We start from the raw sequence: 12,999 nt of genomic DNA on the forward strand, positions 1-12,999 counted from the left end.
CCATTTTCTCAACTGCTTGAAGTGATTCTTTCTCTGGGAAAGTCTGATGGTTCAGCAGCTTTGGGGTGCGCACTGAATGCGGATTGCGCATATTTAGTTCATGTCGGCGAAAATTAGAGAGCACACGTTCTTTTGGATGCCATGAATCCGGGGGTGCGCACGGATTTATGTGAGTTCTCGAAAATGTGTTTGCATACGCATTTGCACACGTGCGCTGATTTAGGGGTGTGTGCTCCAATATGGGGCTGCGGATCTATTTGTGGATTGAGCAGATTTAGGGGTGTGTCGACGAATATGGGAGTTGCAAAGTTTTTCTGGGTGTATATGATGGTTCAGACGGACCTGGCTGTGTCGGACCTTCGGATGCGTGCGGATAATTTAAAGTTCAGGTAGCCATGCTATGTTTGGAGTGAATCTTCGTCTGGATAATTTAATGTGCATATGGGAATATGCGCAGATATGGGGGGTGCACGTGGATTTTAGTGATATGCGCGTTTTTATGGGGGCATTTTAAATATGGAGGTGCACACGAATTTGGGTAGCAACCCGATCTGGGTGTGTAAGCCGTTCTGCAAACGGATTTCAGGGAGCGTGAGAGCTTTAATTGTCGGGACAGCCATTTTCTGCTCTGAACCAGATCTCTGTAATAGCTGGCTCACTACGTTACATATTAATCCAGGTTCGAAGTACTTCTGTCTTAAGTGTTACACACCTTTCTGACGTAAACTGAACTCCGCCTCGGAGCCACCGGGATTATTAACTGGTTCCAGTCTGGCCTTCATTTTGGCGTTCAGTGACCTCGTCTCTGCCTTTTATTCAATGCTACTTGCTCGCCTGTGGTTCTAGTTCCTACTCCCCAACAGCAGGCCTGCGCATACCACATGTTAATGTCAGGACAGCTGCATCAAACTCCCCAGTTAGAATATTAAATCCCTTTCGGTCCAGTTGTAAAACCCGTGCTCCTTACACCAGTCACACCAAACCTGGAAGAGAGTCCAATAACGTTTGTATACGATGACCACCTGCACAAATCGTCAGCCACTCATTTACCTGCACTTCCTTAGCATCTCTTCCCTCGTCAGATCACTAATCCGGAGTTGCTAGTTCTTAGGCCATGAGCCTTCGGAACCACTAAATTAACTTATTTGGAAATGTTGGGGGATCTATAGGCTTGCATAGCACGACTCTCCTGTTCCTCCACACTGTGATCAATTCTACCATATGTACTCTGTAATTCAGTTTAAAATGTTGTTGTGTATGAACTTTTTATTGTGATGAAATTCTACGCTATCCGCAACAGCGCTTAGGTGTCATTGATTAATTTTGAGAATTGCATTTCTTTTCCTCTCTCTCCAACTCTGCTGCTTGAGCTGATGACTTTCGCCAGCATTTTGTGTAGAATTAGATCATATCAGTTCTCATTTCGCTTCGCTGTGTCTTTTGTTCTTGGGTTCACAGCATCGCCTCGTCCACCTAACACCGCTCCTCCACCTTGCCTTTGAAAGCTAACATTCTGTTACTGGAAATTAGTTCAAATCGGAAAACAGAAGGAAAAGCTACAGGTAGGGACAGAGGAGAAAATCACCGTGAAGTAAAGGACGGGTAATAATGGGAGCAGGAGTGGTTACTATCGACGAAAGTATACTCCATATCAAGCTGTTTTGTCAGAATCGGGAAGAAGGGTTGACAGGTTCGCCTCAAGGCACAACTTAAGCGGGACGAGGGTGAGATGCAAAGGGGATTTTTCTGGGATGCTGAGTCTAGTGGTGCCGTTGCGATCGACTGTACATATTTGTTGTGTAACTGTAAGGCAACACACACAAAATGCCGGAGCAATTCAGCAGATGGATGGCAACTTTGGAAAAGAGTAAACATTCAACTATTCGGGACGACAACCTTCATGATTTTGTGTGTGTTGTTCTGTATTTCGAGCATCGACAGATTTTCTCCTGCTTTGTTTGAAACACTGTTCATCACATTGTTTCCGTTTATTACAAGTGGGAGTGCAGAATAGGAGCGTGAAGGCAGCTAAATTGTAGTAATGCATAGCATTTAGTTTTATCTTTTAATGAGTTTCAAAATCCGACTAAGTGGATATGTCACCACATTCTTGAGATCCTCTCGGAATTTGCTCTGAGTCAGGGCGTAAATACACGTGTTGGTGCAGGAACTGAGAATCTGCAGCATTCCCGATGTCTCTTCTATAATGTAAACGGGATTCATGACTGAATAATAAACAAAACTCTTTGAGATCCGTCGATAGATGTAAAATACCAAACGTGTTCCCCACAACAATATAAAACTACCCGTTATGCTGAAGAGCAAAACGATGGATTTCCGTCGGTTCTCTATCTCCGGGTCCTTGTCATTCTCTCCACTCTTTTGTCCCCGGATCCTACTGCGGGCTCGACTGGCCGCTAGAATCCGCCTTGCTGTCAGAATATTGAAAAACAAAATCAGAAAGAATGGGACACAAGGGGTAAAAGTGCGGTGAAACATCTCAAATATCACCCATGAGGGAGAGTTTCTGTAGCTCGGTGTAAGAACACAATACCAGGGGATACCATCAATTATTATCACAGGCTCGTATATAAAGCCCCAGGGAACACATTCCAAACAGGCCAGCACATTCACTGTCCCGATAACCACAGCCGCCGTTCTCTCGGTGCAATATTTTGTTTTCAGCTTCTCACAGCAAATAGCCACAAATCGATCGATGGTGAAAGAGACAGTCAACCAGACAGAGGCAGTAGAAATTGAGAAAATACTGAGTAAAACCCACTGCCGCAGTTTTCGGGGATCATTTAATATTCCCGTTTTATTGTTGCATTCAGCGGTAGAAGGGTGAAGAGTGGGTCAAGAGCTGGCTGAGTTTACACATTAAAATAAAGTCAAATGATTTAAATTCGGATTCCTTTCTGATGACCAGAAATATAAAGAGGCAGCAGACAGATAAAACTATGTGCCCTCAGAGTCAGTCCTGTTTGGGCCATTTTTATCGGCTTCATCCGCGTCTGATATGAATGAAATGAATCTATTCGGACGCCGATGGCGGGATTCTTGCATTAAACAATCATCAGCTTCCCTGTGACTCCCTGTCAGCGAGAGAATAGCCGAAGGACACAACAGAAACTGGAATTCCCGGAATCAGTCATCCAGACAAAAATAAAATATTTGGGAAAGCAGTTAACGTGTATTTTCTGAGCTGTTTTCAGAGAGCCCCCATGACACGACTTTCTCTTACTCTTTTTATACAAGGTGCCTGAGGCTTTGTGTTTCCAGCATTTCCCGTGTTTGTTTCCTATTCCAGCATTTGCCACCTCGCCGACTTTACAGCAGAACTTTGACTGAGGCAGCAGTCACAGCCTCGTCTGATACAGCCTCTCAGATATACTTGACGCCCCCGACTGACTCCATCACAGGGAAGCCGGGAGAATAATTCAACATCCAGTAGCAGGCACGGTGACACAGTCAGATGTCTGTAGCGTTGTCAAAGTGGATATATTTTAATACAATTTACAGGATTTATAGTTATATGGATAATATAATACATTTCACAGTGTTGGTAGTTATGAATCAACACGTCGGTTTTGTTAATTGATCAGTAATGACGTCATTGTGTTGTCCAGCAACTGCTTCACTTTCTGTCACACAGCTCAGTTTTACTGAAAATCCTCAATCTTCCTGCTGCAACAGGGAGCTCCTCAAATTTGCTGAATCGTTACCACTCATCGATTGTTTGATCATGACACGTACCTCACACAACCGCTCACATACCAATGCAGACAATCAATTAGCATAATCTCTGCGGCAGTATAAACACAGTATTAGCAAATGCAGTGTAGCTGCGTCGAGACCAATAGCACAGAGACCCGGGTATCACATTATTGAGCACAAACCGCTGGAAGATATCTGCCTGTCCCACTGAGGTCTTCCGATGTTGGCGGATTCGCTGAATTCTTACAGCAGTTTATTTTTAGTTCCAGATATCAGAATCCACAGTCGCTGGCTTCGATTCCATTCCTAGAATGCCGAATACTAGGACTGGATATGAGGCTGTGGAAACCAGCGACAGAAACAATCACTATATTGGCATTAACTTCAATTCCCCCCTCCCCAACGGCAGCCGATACCGCAGCTTACCGAGAATTCCAAAGGCTGAAATAAAAGGATAGTAAACTTCTCCTATCCGCAAAAGGACTGGATAACCCATTTCCGTGATAAACTGCCAATTGTGTTGCTCCTGAATTCACAGCTCTTTCAGAAACTTTGAGCTAATGTATTCAAAACGGCCTTGATTTATAGAAATGATCAGTCTCCAGAGACACGGTTATGCCGCTGACTGACTACAGTCACTTGAACAATCATGGTAATTCAGCACCATTCATTGTCTCTGATGTAAATATTGGGTCGACAGAGGAAAAGCACTTCTAACTTAAACATAGGACTCTAAATTGGGAGATGAATCGACGTAGGATGGATGAAAGCGAATGAAAGAAAGACAAGCATCATATTCTATATTATAACTGTTTGAAAAAGACAGAGGGTCAGACCGACAGATTGACAGTGGCACACGCTGCAACGGCCGCTTCACACAACCGTCTGTCATATACCTTTCCCTCACTGACCGACTTACCTTCTCCTACCAACAGGGAAAAACTTCAATCAACTCCGATTTTCCCTCCTGTGGAGGCACCAGAGCAGTGGCTCCTCTCCCGACACGCAAGGTGTGTTACAAAGCACAGACACAACGACAGCTCATTAGCTCCACAGTTTCAGACAGCAGAGAAATTCAGATTCAGTCCCACACTGAACTCAAGACCCAGACACAGATTACCAATACAACGGCTACACTGAAACACAGATGGTCAAGATTTCCATTGACCTCGGGACCACTGTCCTACAGTAAAGACACAGACCCAGTCTCCAGTTCCACACCTACGGGGTTAGCAGTGTCAGTGTGAGCTCAGGATTGGGCGAACAGCTGGAAAATTGGGAAATTATGAATGTGGTATTGCAAGAACTTAAGAAAGTTTCAGATCAGCGCGCGGGGTTCTGGATAATATGCGTGTGTCACAATTAGTCAGCAGGTTAATGTCAGACAGATGAAAGAAATGGACCACGTTCAAACATTTGGGTAACTCAGGGTTTGTGGCTGAAACCGCAGCTGTTCACAGTCTACAGTGGAGATCTGAATGTGAGGATGAACTATGTTGTATCCATGTCGGCTGTTGTACAGAGCTGAATGGTAGGGTTAGTAGTGGGAAGGGCGCAGTGAGGGTTTGGGGATGCAGACAGAAGTGAAGGAGCGAAGATGTGGCAGACGGACAGTATATAGGGTTATGTGAGGCCATTCATTCCCGGGGGGGGGGGGAATGAGAAAATCAATATTTACATGGGGCCAGATTGAACGGTTCGGAGGGACCTGTCGTTCCTTGTCAACAAATCACTAAGAGTTAACATTCAGGTACCGCAAATAATTATGTAGCCAAACAGTTTTTATTTTTGTGTTGTGATACAGGAGGATTGATAAGAGTTATAGAGATGTCTTACTAGGAGGTGTCCTGCAGATGTGGTGAGAATGCACTCTGAATGTTAGATCCAGGTCTTGTCACACTTCCTTATGAAAGTTGTCACTATTGAAGAGAGGGTGCCGAAACCATTCCTCACACTGACAATATAGTTCTGGGGACGTCACACTTGCTGTTTGATGGCAGAGTGAGTCTGCATTTGCTGGAATTGTGAGCAGAATTGCTGGATTCTTTCAGATCATTCAGTCCAGTTGCAGTGAGGATGTTTCCCCTGAATGATCGATCATTGTATCACCATGTGTCACAGTCCGAGAATGAAGGAGCGGATATTTAGTAAGTGTGATTCCCTCTTCCGTTAACACATACAAGCGTGCAGGACAGGAGGAGGACATTTTGTCTGTGATGTTGGGCTGACGTAAGTCAGCCAGTGTGCCTCATTAAACTAATCCCTCTGCCTGAATGCGGGTTAAATATTATTTCTAGGTCTGGGTACAGTTCCTCAGGAAAGTTATCCCTGCAACAGAGAGAGGGAAAGGGCTATTCTTCACAATGACCTGACTGCTGCAAGCGATGGCAGGCTGTCTGTGTGAGGGGACAGTGCATGAGCTAGGCCTGTATTCTCTGGAACTGTGAGGAGAATTGATGGATTCTGTCAGGTAATTCGACCGACTGCTGGGAGGATGTTTCCCTTGAATGAAAATTCTTTTACCATGGGTCATCAACTCAGAATAAAGGAAATGATATTCACGATGGGGTGGAAAATAAATTTCCCTCATCAGGGAATATTTCTCCAGTTAGACAATTCGGTAGAGGAAGAGACAATTTAGTCTGTGATGTTGGGCAGATATGGTTAAGCCGGTGATGCCTAAATAAACTAATCACCCTGCCTGCATGTTCTCCATATCCGATCCTTCTCTGTGAATTTGATTGCCTATCTCAGAATCTTATGATTACCACCGCCTTCACCACCACGTTAGGAATGCATTCTAGACACCCGCAACTTTCTGCTTTGTTTTGTTTTAAACATCTCCCCACACATCTCCTTTGAACACTTTCCTCTCTCACCTCAACTGCATGCCCTCTGTTACCCGATGCTTAAATTCAATGAGAAAGTTTATAGTTGCTTACTGTATTTACGCCTCTCTATCTCCCCTTGGTGGCTGCCATTCTGGAAAGAATAACTCAAGTTCGTGCAAATCCTCCTTTTAGATCTAACTCCCTATAAACTTCTTCAGAACACTTTCCAAAGCCTCGGGCTGTTTCTTATAACGGAGTTACCGGAACCAGGCTTAAACGCCAGATGGCACCTAACCAGAGACTGATAAAGCGGCAACATCACTTCACTTTATGACAAGAATGATCCTCCCCGTCATTGACTTGGCTTCTGCCATCCGGAAAGAACTGTTTAAGTTTGTTCAATTTCAGCAACTTGAGACCTTGTAGATCTTCTCTTAAAGGTCCTCCTGATAACCTCCTCTATCCCCTTTCCAAATCCTCGCCATCCTCCCCATAATGGGCGACTGAAACTAAATGCAATATTCCACAGGCAACCTGACCAGAGCTCTATAGAAAACCAGAGTTCTCTGGACGAGGACGAACCGACGGGAGTGAGCTGGTTCTGCAATGTCCCGAGAAGCAGTAGGTGGGGGAGTGCTGGGGGGTGTTTGCTCTGCATGCGGACAGGTGGATACAATGATCAGCCGAAGTGAACGGCCACAACATTTCCTCCCTCACCACAAAGAGTTTGCTCGACAGGACGCTGAGCATGAAATTCACATTCCGGATAAACAGGAAAAGCCACAACTGGGCGAGCCAGAACGAAGGAGTCAGAGAGGAAAAAACCAGATTAATTAATTCCTTAAGGGTTTTAACTATCGTAAATATTAGTGAAAGTTACGATCATGGGACGGTAGTTTGACTAAATGGCGGGTAAATATGCTTTTATCCAAACTGATGATGACCTGAGGGAGTGGATCTGCCTGTTCCCATTGGAGTATCTGGAGAGGCGGGACCATGGGCTGTCCATCCTTTCAGAGAAGAGGGGAGTAAAGGAGAGAGTGCTGAATTTGAAGCCGAGTTTCCCGTAACTGACGCCAAAGCCTTTATCGACAAGTTGCTTTCGTTTCTGCGGAGTGAGGCGAAGAAGCTCTCTGATGTGAACGGTCTAATGATTCATTCAGCAGTTGATTTAAATTCTGAACTCGGTTTGTCTTTACATCTCTGGCTGATAAACGCAGAGGGGTTTCTTCGGAAAGCCAGTTTTGTAGGCTTGGAAAGTTCGGTGGCATCAAGCCCACACCCGATGGGGATGAAGAATATGAGGCTTGGCCTGAGCAGACTTCTCAGTTACTGGATGAATAATATGAGGAAACTGAGACTGGCAGAGAGCTTAAACGGTCCGTCCGCTAATATAGCGAGTTTTCGAAAGGCAGAAAATATATTGCCACATCAGCCAATTACCTGCAAGCTCTGGAAGATGTAATTGCCACTGCTGAAAGCGCTGCCGATGTTAGGGTGATGTTTAGGCACATATTTTAGTAAGAAAGAGCTAAATTGCTTACCTACATTTTCAGATTGGCGAAAATACTACATTGTTTGAACTACAAAGTGTGCATTCAGCTGTCTTAGAGAAATTGAGGATGAAGCAAATTGTGAAGAGCGGGTTGTCACATGACGTGATTGCTCTACGTATTCGAATGACCGGAAAGATACGGCCTCCTCCATCTTTATAATAAATTACTCAGAGATGTTAGAGAGCAGGATAACAAGATGGAGGAGCAGGAGGCCTCCATCATCAGAGCAAAGTCCCCGGTAGAATCTTCTGTTACTGAAGCGTCCATTACGTCACACAAGTGTGGGTTTTGCAGGTCGTCATGAAACATCTGACCACCGATGTAATTGGGATGATATCGGTTGGAGCTGCCAGCAAGCAGCAAGGGCCGATAGGATGCCCGACCCACTGGTGCGATGTACCAAGGCGAGGGCTGCTACTGAGCAGGGTCCTTAGAACAGCGCAGTGACCAGTGTTTTCTGTTGCAACTGACGGGAAGATAGACATTTTAAGCGGGAGTGCGAAAAATACTATTCCTGAAGTGTTACTGGGACCAAGCTCCGATGTATCTCGGCGGATTGATGGTGTTGATGCTGGAGCCATAACGGACACAGAATCTGAAGTTAATTTGCTTTATAGATCCATTTACAACCGGCGTCCGACGCACTTGCCCTTGGCGCCAGTGAGTGCCCTTGATATTCCCGGGGTGAGTACTGATGTGTACCCCTACGTTGGTTACTTTTCGTTGAAGCTGGAATTTACGAATGCAGATGTTGGAATAACTGAGACAACTGACACACCATCGTCAGTCTGCCCGGATTGCATTGAAACGGATGGAACTTTTATTATTCTGAGAAGGCTCCTAGGAGCATGCGAAGAGAGAAACAGAGAGAATATTTTGTCATGGTCTGGTCAGTGAAATTCGCAATCCGGTTCACGGTCAGGTCCATATTTTATTCCAGGTTTTCCGTGTTTCCCCAGTTTCTGTTCAGGCAGCTGATTCTCTTTTGGGCTGGCTTCATAAATAGCTTCAGGATTCAGCCTCTGGCTGCTGGATTGTTCCTGTCCAAAGTCCCCGTCTGTATCCCTTCCTTTAAACTTCCTGCCTGGAGCCTTGCCTTGCCATGCCTCTGCCTGGAGCCTTGCCTTGTACAGGACGTCGCCTCGTCTTGCCTCGCCTGGAGCTTTGCCTTGCTTCGTCATACCTCTACCTGGAGCCTTGATTCGCCTTGCCTGTGTCTGGAGCTTCGCCCTGTTTGGAACTGTCTGTCCGTGTGCACGCCTTCGATAGGTAGGTATGGCCGGTTTGCCGCTGTCTAGCTTTGGAACTGTCTCATCGTGTTCAGCGTTCTGTGTAATGAGTCCCAGCCCTACGTTCTGTACCCAAGGAGTGGTGCCGGCTCTGTGTTCTGTTTAATGAGTCCCGGCCCTACGTCCTGTACCCAAGGAGGGGTCCCGGCTCGGTGTTCCATGTTCCTGTCTCACACTAAGGTCTGTGTTCTGCGTTCCCCTCTCTTCCTCGAACAAGTTAAGGCTTCGAAGTCTCGTCCAGTACTAGTCACTAGTCAGGTCCTTATCCTATCCAAGCCTCGACTCTCTGTTCTCGTTTTGTCGATGTGCCTCGCCCAGCTCTGTAGTACCTTGCCCAGCTCTGTGCTGGGATTCCCTCGTTCTGTGCTGGGGTCCCCTTGTTCTGTTCAGAAGTCTCACGTTCAGTACTGTGCCTTTCCTCGTGCTGTAGCCCTGTCTTGTTCACGCCGGGTTCTGGAGTTCGATCCCAAGTCAATATCCATGTTCTTGGTCCTTGTCCAGTCTCTGGCTCGGATTCCAGGCCCGGAATCCTAGTCTCTTCCGGGGCCTCTGTTATGTCCAGCGTCCTTTCTTCCTCTATTCCCGTGCTTCCTTCTCAGGCCTAGTGCTCTTCCTGGTTGTTCAGTGTCAGTGTCGTGATTTTGGGTCCACTCCCCACGTCCCCCCATGACACTTTTTGAACATCTTGTCCATTCACCATGTGTTCAGAGCTGCATTTGAGAAGGTGCATGTTCCTGCTAAGTATGATGATGAGCGGAAAGGAGGAACAGCGAGGTACGTTCAGGGAGCAGCTAGAACGACAGGAAACTCTACATTTGCTGAAATGTTCGAGGAATGGAAATAGGGATTAACTGACAAAATATCGGAACCCGAAGACGCCTTTTCCACTGGCAGTTCTGAATTTGATTTTTTTCTAGAGTACTTGCCACGCTGTTAGAGCAATCAAAGGCACACCTTCCCGAGAGAGGTCTCGCCAATTGGTTCCAGCGAGGGATCGAGATATTTATCAGCAGCTGCTGAAATTGACGGAAATTTCACTTTGGAGGAGGGGCGTCTAAATCGCTGGGAGACACGAGTGATAGACACGGGGAGACACTGTCCTGTAGTCTGTAAGCGTCAAAAGGGGTGGTTGATGGGGGAATAACTAACCCTCCTGAATTCCCTGGAGTAGTGACCCAGAACCGTCACATGCTTCTCGTATAACTAAGTTTTCAACCCTGGAATAATTTTCTAAACCACCTTTCAACCGTCTCCAGTGACAACACAACCTGAATAAGACAAAGGGCTCCAAACTGCTCACAATACTCAAGGTGCATTTCATCAGTGCATTTAAAAACCAGAAAATTACAACGCTGCATCCATACTCCATCTCTCTGGAAATGATTGCGAAAATCGCATTGGCCTTCCTCACCACTTTCGCAACCTGCATATTCACCTTCAGGGCGAACAACTTCGAGTCCTTTTGCACCTTAGATTTTACAATTTCCTCTGCAATTAGAAAATAGCCTTCCATTTTATTTCTTCTGCTCAAGTGCAGGACCATATATTTCCTGACACCGGGTACTATCTGCCACTTCTATGCCCATTCTGCTCATCTTCCTCGGTCCGTTTGTAGCCTTCCCACTTCCTCCAGATTTCCTGCACCTCCACCTATCTTCATCTAGCCCTCAAACCTGTCCGGAAGATCATCAATTCCAACTTCCAAGTCATTAACATATAGAATAAAAACATTCATCCATCAGTTCTATTGAATCCTGCGTTTCTGTTTTATATTGTGCTACCTCAATTGCAACTTTCTTTGCATTTAATATAATATGTTTATATTGTCCAGATTTGAGCTTTATAACTTCCGAAATCATGTTTATATCATATGAAATTTCATCAAAAGGTGATAATGTACACTCACGTGCTCATCCATTGAACATTCTGACAACCAGTCATTTCACTTTAAAAGCTATTCTGTATTCAATAGCTGAGTATGCCAGGAGGAGCTCAGCAGACCAGGCAGCAACTATGGACAGACGTAAACAGTCGGCGTTTCGGGCCGAGATCCTTCACCATGAAATTGTTTCTGAAGAAATCACTTACCCAGAATTCGGTATACATTGATCTGTTGTAATGCGATGAACAGTGTCAAAAAAACAAATCCTTATCTTCCAACCGGTATTCTAATCCACATCAACAGCCCAGGTGTTTTTTGTTTTTTTTTTGCAGAAATAACATCACCTCTATTGAATGCTTATAGGCAAATTATGTCAGGAGTGGGATTCGAACCCACGACCCCGGATGGAGACTAGAACACTCCATTTTGTTGGAAATACTTTCATTCCTTGAGTCTGGCGCCCTAGACCACTCGGCCATCCGGACATCTTTTGAGTTGTGTTTCAGAACGGAATGAATGTCCGATTTGTAAGCAAAGTCATATACAGACAAACACGCATTTCGCCCTGCATATCGGAAATGAAGGCGAGAGTTTAGGCAGCTTCTGAGGAGAGTGAAGCTGTAAAACAATTACAAATCGAAGACTCGTGGGACGCGTCTCTGCAAGGACTGGGAAGGACTTTTGCTGAGATGGATGAGAACGCTTGGAAGACTTATCGCTTTCACATTTAGGGAAGCGGAGAAATAAACGTTTCTAGACAGGAGTGAATCAGAAAATATTGGGTGGGATTTGATCGTGACAACAGAAACTGAACACAGGAGGTTCAATTGTACCGTGCACCGCTGCTTTACAGATGGATGTTGGTAAGTAGACTATAAGGCCCAGTTATCTGATGATTATGGAAGGAAGCCAAATCGAGATAAGGTTCACAAGAACATAAGACATCGTGCAGAAAGACGGTTCGGTCTCCTGGGTTTGCTTCATCATTCCGTCATGGATGAGTTATTACAGTCAGTATGTTGTTCAGGCTTGTCGGCCAATGTTTAATCTGACGGAGAGTAAACAGAAGCAGGGTCTTTTGAATGTTAGAGCAGATGCCTTTCTGAGAGATAAGACGCTTTAGAGAACGTAATTCGCTCAGGTTCTCTGATCCAGTGGTAACGGCACTGAACATATTAAAGTAAGGCAGGGACAAGCGGGGCAGCCATTGTCTAAGTAAAAGGCTCCTCGCAGGATGTGGAAGGCGGGGAGACGTCCAGAGTCCCTGATGACGACACCTGCGGGAAGTGCACACAGCTGCATTGTGTAACATTCCGCCTTAAGGTGTTCGAGTTGAATCTGGATATACTCCGGTTCATTCAGAGTCATGGGCGTGATGGACCAGGACATATAGAGTGGTGGGACAGCCTGCGTAAATCAGAGGAATGTTTGATATAGACTGTAATTTCCCAGAGCTCGGATGGCAGCACTGTATTACAGGACTGTTTGCTGCCGGCTGTGATTTTCCAAAACTAGGATGTTGCCGCTTTCTCGCAGGACTGTTGATGCCGGCTGTAATTGCCCGGACTTCGGATGCTGTCGCTGTCTCGAAGGATTGATAGTATAAACTGTAATTCCAACGTCGTTGTTTGTTTGTTTGAACGTTTAGCGCTACTTTCTGTTATCAAAATCTTTGCACATCCTGCTAACGTTTTCACTCGCTCACACATTCCACCAAAACAACT

The 12,999-nt window shown here is 45.5% G+C and overlaps 1 non-coding gene across 1 annotated transcript; it reads right to left on the reverse strand.

The window, feature by feature from the left end:
• Positions 1–11,646: 11,646 nt before the first annotated feature.
• Positions 11,647–11,760, reverse strand: trnal-caa (transfer RNA leucine (anticodon CAA)). Its single transcript has 2 exons — positions 11,723–11,760; positions 11,647–11,681 (listed from the first exon to the last, which is right to left on the reverse strand). It is a non-coding gene; the product is annotated as a tRNA-Leu (tRNA).
• Between the last annotated feature and the right edge of the window lie 1,239 nt (positions 11,761–12,999).

The sequence above is a fragment of the Hemitrygon akajei genome, unplaced genomic scaffold (genome assembly GCF_048418815.1).
Source record: "Hemitrygon akajei unplaced genomic scaffold, sHemAka1.3 Scf000184, whole genome shotgun sequence".
Classification (NCBI taxonomy): Eukaryota; Metazoa; Chordata; class Chondrichthyes; order Myliobatiformes; family Dasyatidae; genus Hemitrygon; species Hemitrygon akajei.